Source organism: Globicephala melas, chromosome 19, assembly GCF_963455315.2.
Source record: "Globicephala melas chromosome 19, mGloMel1.2, whole genome shotgun sequence".
NCBI lineage: Eukaryota > Metazoa > Chordata > Mammalia > Artiodactyla > Delphinidae > Globicephala > Globicephala melas.
In genome coordinates, this window is record NC_083332.1 from 4,709,102 (window position 1) to 4,715,101 (window position 6,000).

The following is a 6,000-nucleotide window of genomic DNA, read 5'->3' on the forward strand; positions in this document are numbered from 1 at the left end:
CTTTATCCACCTGTTACTTGCAAGGCTTAGTCTCTTTCATTTTATTGTCTCTTTACAAGTCCCTAAGCCGATCCTCTACGTCTCTATTGGTTCTCCCTCATTCTTTTCTCATCTCGGTTTTTCTATTGCTCTCTCAGTCGCTCTCTGTCTCAGCTTCTCCCGGTCCCCCTCGCCCACGTATTTACAGGGATGGCGACTGAATAAGATACCCGCCTACCGGAAAAACACATTTTCCAGCGGGGAGACCGAAGAACATTGGGTGTCACACGGCTGGCCCCGTCACCTCCCCCTACACGGGGTGAGGGGAAGGCCTGACTAGGAAGGGGAGGCCTGCGGAGCAGAAGGACCGGCCAGAGGAGACGCGAGGACAGAGGGGCTGGGAGGGAGGGAGGGGGGCTCAGGAGACGGGCGGGCTCTCCAGAATCCCGGGACCCGGGAGAGGACGCGAGCTCTCCGGGAGCAGGGCGACCGGCGCTGCCCTCCAGGGTCCGAGAGGGCGAGGCTGCGCAGCCGCGAATCCACCTCGCGGAAGAGGGCCTTCCAGGGGGAGGGCGGAGGCAGTAAAGGGCTTTATGAAGGAAAAAGAAGCGAAAGGCGGGGTCTACCTGGACCTAAGGCAGAAAAGCCAAGGGCTCCGGGACCCACCTCAGAGCGATTTCAAACGCAAAGGAAAACACCAGACCTGTGACGGCGACGTCTGGATTTACTGGGGGCGAAGGCCGGGTGCCGGCATTTTAAGTCCATAGTGACTCCCAAAACGCTGAGGGTGAGGTATGGTGGACCACGCAGCACAAATTCACACTAGAAAGAAGAAACTTACCTACTGGAGCGCGTGACTCCCAAGACGCTGAGGGTGGGGTATGGTGGACCACGCAGCACAAACTCACACTAGAAAGGAGAAACTTACCTAATGGAGCGCGAGCTCCACGCCGAGCTCTCTGCTTCCGGTTCCGTTAAGAAACTGCGCACGCGCAGAGTTAGAGGCAGGGCTTCCAGGGACGTGAACGATTGGAGCGCGACCGCGAAGGGCGGGGCAAGGGAGTTCACAACCTCGCGGAGATCGCCAGGGGCGTAGTAAGGGGCTGAGGTATGTTACTTCCCGGCGCTTTGAAAGTGCCGATTTTAAGTTACTATTGTGAGGTCCGTTGGCCCGGGGGGTAAGAGAAAACATCGACCAGTATGAGGTAGGAGAGGCATCGGGACATAACGACCTCACCTGTTCTGGGAATCAACAAGAGACTCTAACATCCTGCCCAGAAAACAATGTGGCTGACGGGAAATGGGGTTTACGCCCCACAACAGACCAACCAACACCTGGCCCTGCTGTATCCTCACCAAATAAGGAATTACCCTGTATAGCAAACCACCCCCTCCCCTTGCAAGCCGCCTTCTGCTTTTACCCCAATAAAAATCACCCTCATCCAGAACTGGGCGCGACTTCTCTGGCCCCTTTCTCTCGGACCAGTGAACCTCGCCCGGGAGCGCTCCCTAATAAAGCTCACTTGAAGCTTTCCTCTGTTTCGCGGTGCCGTTTGTTAAGATCCGACCTTACAACTATCATCTAGAAGTTTTATGGTAAAAGCTTTCCAGCTGTGTGAGCCACTGATGTAAAACTAACGTTTCCTCCTAACAAGTTGAAACGGCTTCAATAAAAAGCTGTTTTTCCCAGCAGTTTGCTCGCATGCCGCGTTCCAGAGGCTCAACCAATTCAGAGGTTGGGAATGTGGGTCTCCGAGTGGTAGCTGTAGGGCAGTGGTTGGATCTGGGAACATTTCCTGCAGTTAGAATTAACTGAAGCAGTTTGAGGAAACAAAAGCTAGGTTTGTCTCTGTATTACAAACTAGAATGAGAAATACAAAATTCTTCCTAGGTAGAATGTTCCATTTCAGACTGACATCCTACAGAAGCGCTCTTCCGTTTCTATTCCTCATTCAGCCAGGAGACCAAACTCAAAACTCTGCTCAGTTCCAGAGACTCAGGTACAAAACCTGGGATCTGAGACTGGAGAAATAAGGCATGTGATAATGTTCCTCACTAACAATTGTTTTGGAAAAGCAATACATTTTTTTAAATTGTTATAAATTGCATTGTTCTTTCTTTCGGCTGAAGTGCTTTATTTGCCTTTTAAAACCACCCCCCCTCCTCCCCCAGTTTTATTGAGATGTACTTGACATACATCACTGTATAAGTTTAAGTTGTACAGCATAATGTTCCTACATATATTGAAATAATTACCAAAATAAGGCTAGTGAGTATCCCATCATCTCAAATACATGCAATAAAAAGACTATATATATATATATATATATATATATAATTAGAACTGCATTATTGGTACTTCCTTGGTGGTCCAGTGGTAAAGAATCCGCCTTACAAGGCAGGGGACGCCGGTTCGATCCCTGGTCAGGGATCTAAGATCCCACTTGCCGCGGGGCAACTAAGCCCACGCGCCACAACTACTGAGCTGGTGCACTTCAACTAGAGAGCCTGCGTGCCACAAACTACAGAGGCCACACGCCCTGGAGCCTTCGCACCACAACTAGAGAAGAGAAAACGACCCACACGCCACAGCTAGAGAGATGCCTGCGTGTTGCACCAAAGAGCCCGCGCGCCGCGATGAAATATCCTGCAAGCCTCAATGAAGATCCCGAGTGCTGCAACTAAGACCGGACGCAGCCAAAAATAAATTAAATAAATAAATCTTTAAAAAAAAAAACTGCATTATTCATTAAAATACCTGCTCTATTCCACACTTGTTTTGTTGTTGTTGTTGTTGTTTTAATTTTTGGCCACTCCCAAGGGTATCTGGGATCTTAGTTCCCTGACAAGGGATCAAACCCAAGCCCCCTGCACTGGAAGTGTGGAGTCTTAACCACGGGACCGCCAGGGAAATCCTATTCCACACTTTTGAGAGTTACCTTTAAATATCTTTCAGAAAAACTTATTTATGAAATTATAGTTAAGTATATAATAAACAATGTAATTTCAAACTGACTATATATTCATTATGAGGGTAATTAGAAAGTTTCACTTTCTATATTCAAATTGTAATATATTTTAGCTCTTTGTTTTTTTATTTCGAAAAGTTCTGTCAAGTGTGGATAAAAGAGCCTATAAAATATACAGCCTTTAGAAGACATTGGGATTTATTTCCATCTAAAGAATAATTAAGTTGCAATATTTCTAAGGGTATTTAGTAAGGAGAATGTCCTGGTGTAGCACATATATAAATACAAGAAGATATATCACATTTTAAAAGTTGCAGTGACTCAAATTTTGTGAACCCTATTAGGTAGATTACTCTGTATTATACAATATTTCTAACTAGCCATGTTGGCAAAAAAGCCATTTCAGCATGGACTTCCATGATTCCAAGCAAAGAAATGAGTCGATAGTGGAACTTTTCATTAAACACAGAAGAATAGAGGAGAAGCCAATTATAGGGGAAAGTCATTTTTTGAATGGAGAGTTTTGTTGCAGGAAAATAAATATATTCACAAGGGAAAAAAAAACCCCTAAATTTCCTAAATCACAGGAAGATTTTGATATGTCTCCCTGTATTTCATTATGAAACAGATGCAAACAATTCAAAAATGTAAAAAACACAAGGATATAGTTTGAGACACACACACAAACCCTGTCCTAGAAAATTAAAAAATACACATTTTTGAGTTCAGATGGAATGACTGAAATATTTACCACTGTCAGACTTAGGTAGGGACAGGTTTTATTCCAAATGATTATTACAATATAGAGAATGCTCCAGCCATAAAATCTGTAAAGCCTTAAAATTCAGACCAGAAAAGAACTTTTTTTTTACACCAAGAGGTCAACAAGTGGGAAAACTCCCATAGGGTGGAGTGGATGACCAGGTGGCACGAGCTTACATACCTGGGGGATGTTTTACGCTAAAGTCACCTATGCTTGGTTAAGTTCCGGCAGCGCTGTTGTTCTGAATTACAATGCTTAAAAGGGGTTCAAAACATAGGCCCCTCGGGAGAGGAGAAAAGCATAAGTAACTTTTGATTAAATCATGGTAACTGCCATTATATCCAGAGGTAACTGAAGACAAACAATAAGGCAATGGATGGGAATTTGGAGGATTCTCATCTAGCTGGTTTCTAAGTAAACAAGGGGGCTATCAGGAGTCTTACTGAAATTAACGGGGAAGTGTACTTCTTAGCAAATAAACTGTTTCCTTCCACGCAAAAGAAGAAAGGGAGGTCTTTAACCTTCAATATTTTCCAGAGTTACAGACTTGGAGTAAAGTCTAACATTGTCTCTACATAATATGATATCAAGCAAAATTCAAAAAATAATAAATACATGTTATATTTGAAAAATGGAATATTAGAAATTTAAACCAATAATGATAATAAAAAACTTGCCCAGGAACCTCAGCACTTGAGTTTGGATGGTATTGAAGGACCCTGTATGCTCACTGTGCCTCTGCTGTGTCTGTCCCTGTCACGTGCAAGAGAAATCATTGTGTTGAAAGATGTTGCTCTAAATCATCAAGTCAGAGGTCTGTGAACTATAAACTGAATAAAAAACCCTAGAGGTTATTTTAAGACCAAAATTGTTATAACTCTATTTCTGTTTTGTAGGTAAGTTCATTTGTACACTTTTTCTTAGATTCCACATATAAGCGATATCATATGATATTTGTCTTTCTCTGTCTGACTTCACTCAGTATGACAATCTCTAGGTCCATCCATGTTGCTGCAAATGGCATTATTTCATTCTTTTTATGGCTGAGTAATATTCCATTGTATATATGTGCCACATCTTCCTTATCCACTCCTCTGTTGATGGACATTTAGGTTGCTTCCATGTCCTGCCTGTTGTAAATAGTGCTGCAATGAACACTGGGGTGCATGTGTCTTTTCGAATTATGGTGTTTCAACTTTTTTTTCTAAAAGTCCCTGGGCAAGGTACCACTGCTGGGGAGGGGATGCTTTCCTCCCTCCACAGAGCACTTCCTTGTCCGTGCTGGGCTGGTTCTAGGCATGGGAACTGGCTTCAAAGTTTCACCACATGCTGCCTAAGCCCGCTGGAGCACATTGAAGAATTTTCACCATCATCTTCAGTCAATATCACACCCTTTGCACATGAGAAAGTTGAGTACCTCCCCCGACCCCGGCTGTCACCACAACAAAGAGACATCAATAAATGAAACTAATAAAAATACGGTAATATATGAAGGAAAGCAAAAAACAAAAATCAGCCCGCCTCAGGCTCTTCCAAGTCAAGCAACAATGAGTTCACAGGAGGCGGATGGCAAGTGTAGCAGTTCATGACCAAGAATTTCCCTTGTCTCTGGTGGAGCTGCAGCACCAATGGAGGATGAAAGAACACATTTCTTTTACATATGGATGGAGAAAGTGATAAGTTATGGACAAGAAAATTTCCTATGAGAGTTCAAATAATAAATAAACTTCTGTATTCCCATAGAACTCTTCAAAGAGGGGAGAGTTTCTCAAACACTATTAATAAGGAGGCTTCCCCTCAGCCCTTCTGAGATCTGACCTGTGTTCACACTTCAGTACATCCCCAAAGGTATTCACCTCATTATCTACAGCCTAGGGCTCTTTCTCCTGCTACAAAGTGGGTAAAATATTCAAATGAGACGCAGAAATTCTTCCACGTAGGAAAAAAGAAACATGATTTGCTGTGGCTTTTCCTGAAAACTAGTTCTTTGCTCACCTGAGGATTGAGGACATTACCAATGGGTCTAGAAAAATATTTCAAAAATTCACCCACTGCTTGCCTCCTTCTGAATACACAGAGAACAGTATAATATGCAGAAATGAAGCTCTTTTCCTAGAACTCCTAAATCGAAAGCACATGGGTAGAAAACAGGAAAGTGGGTATGTTAAAAGTTTGTTGCCATTGAGCTTTATAAATAAACTGTGCTCATTTGCAGAAGACATCTGACTATTGTCTCTTGTACTCTGACTCCCCCTATTCCTGCCTCCATCCTAGCATTTTTGTTTTTCT

General features: G+C 43.4%; 1 protein-coding gene across 3 annotated transcripts in view; it reads right to left on the reverse strand.

The window, feature by feature from the left end:
* LOC115847712 (zinc finger protein 665-like) overlaps positions 1 to 919 on the reverse strand; it is a 50,157-nt gene extending 49,238 nt beyond the window's left edge. For all 3 annotated transcript variants that reach the window (XM_060289118.1, XM_060289117.1, XM_070044239.1), the window contains exon 1: positions 821 to 919. The gene's annotated coding sequence lies outside the window, so the exon portion shown is untranslated. The remainder of the gene's footprint in view (positions 1 to 820) is intronic.
* Between the last annotated feature and the right edge of the window lie 5,081 nt (positions 920 to 6,000).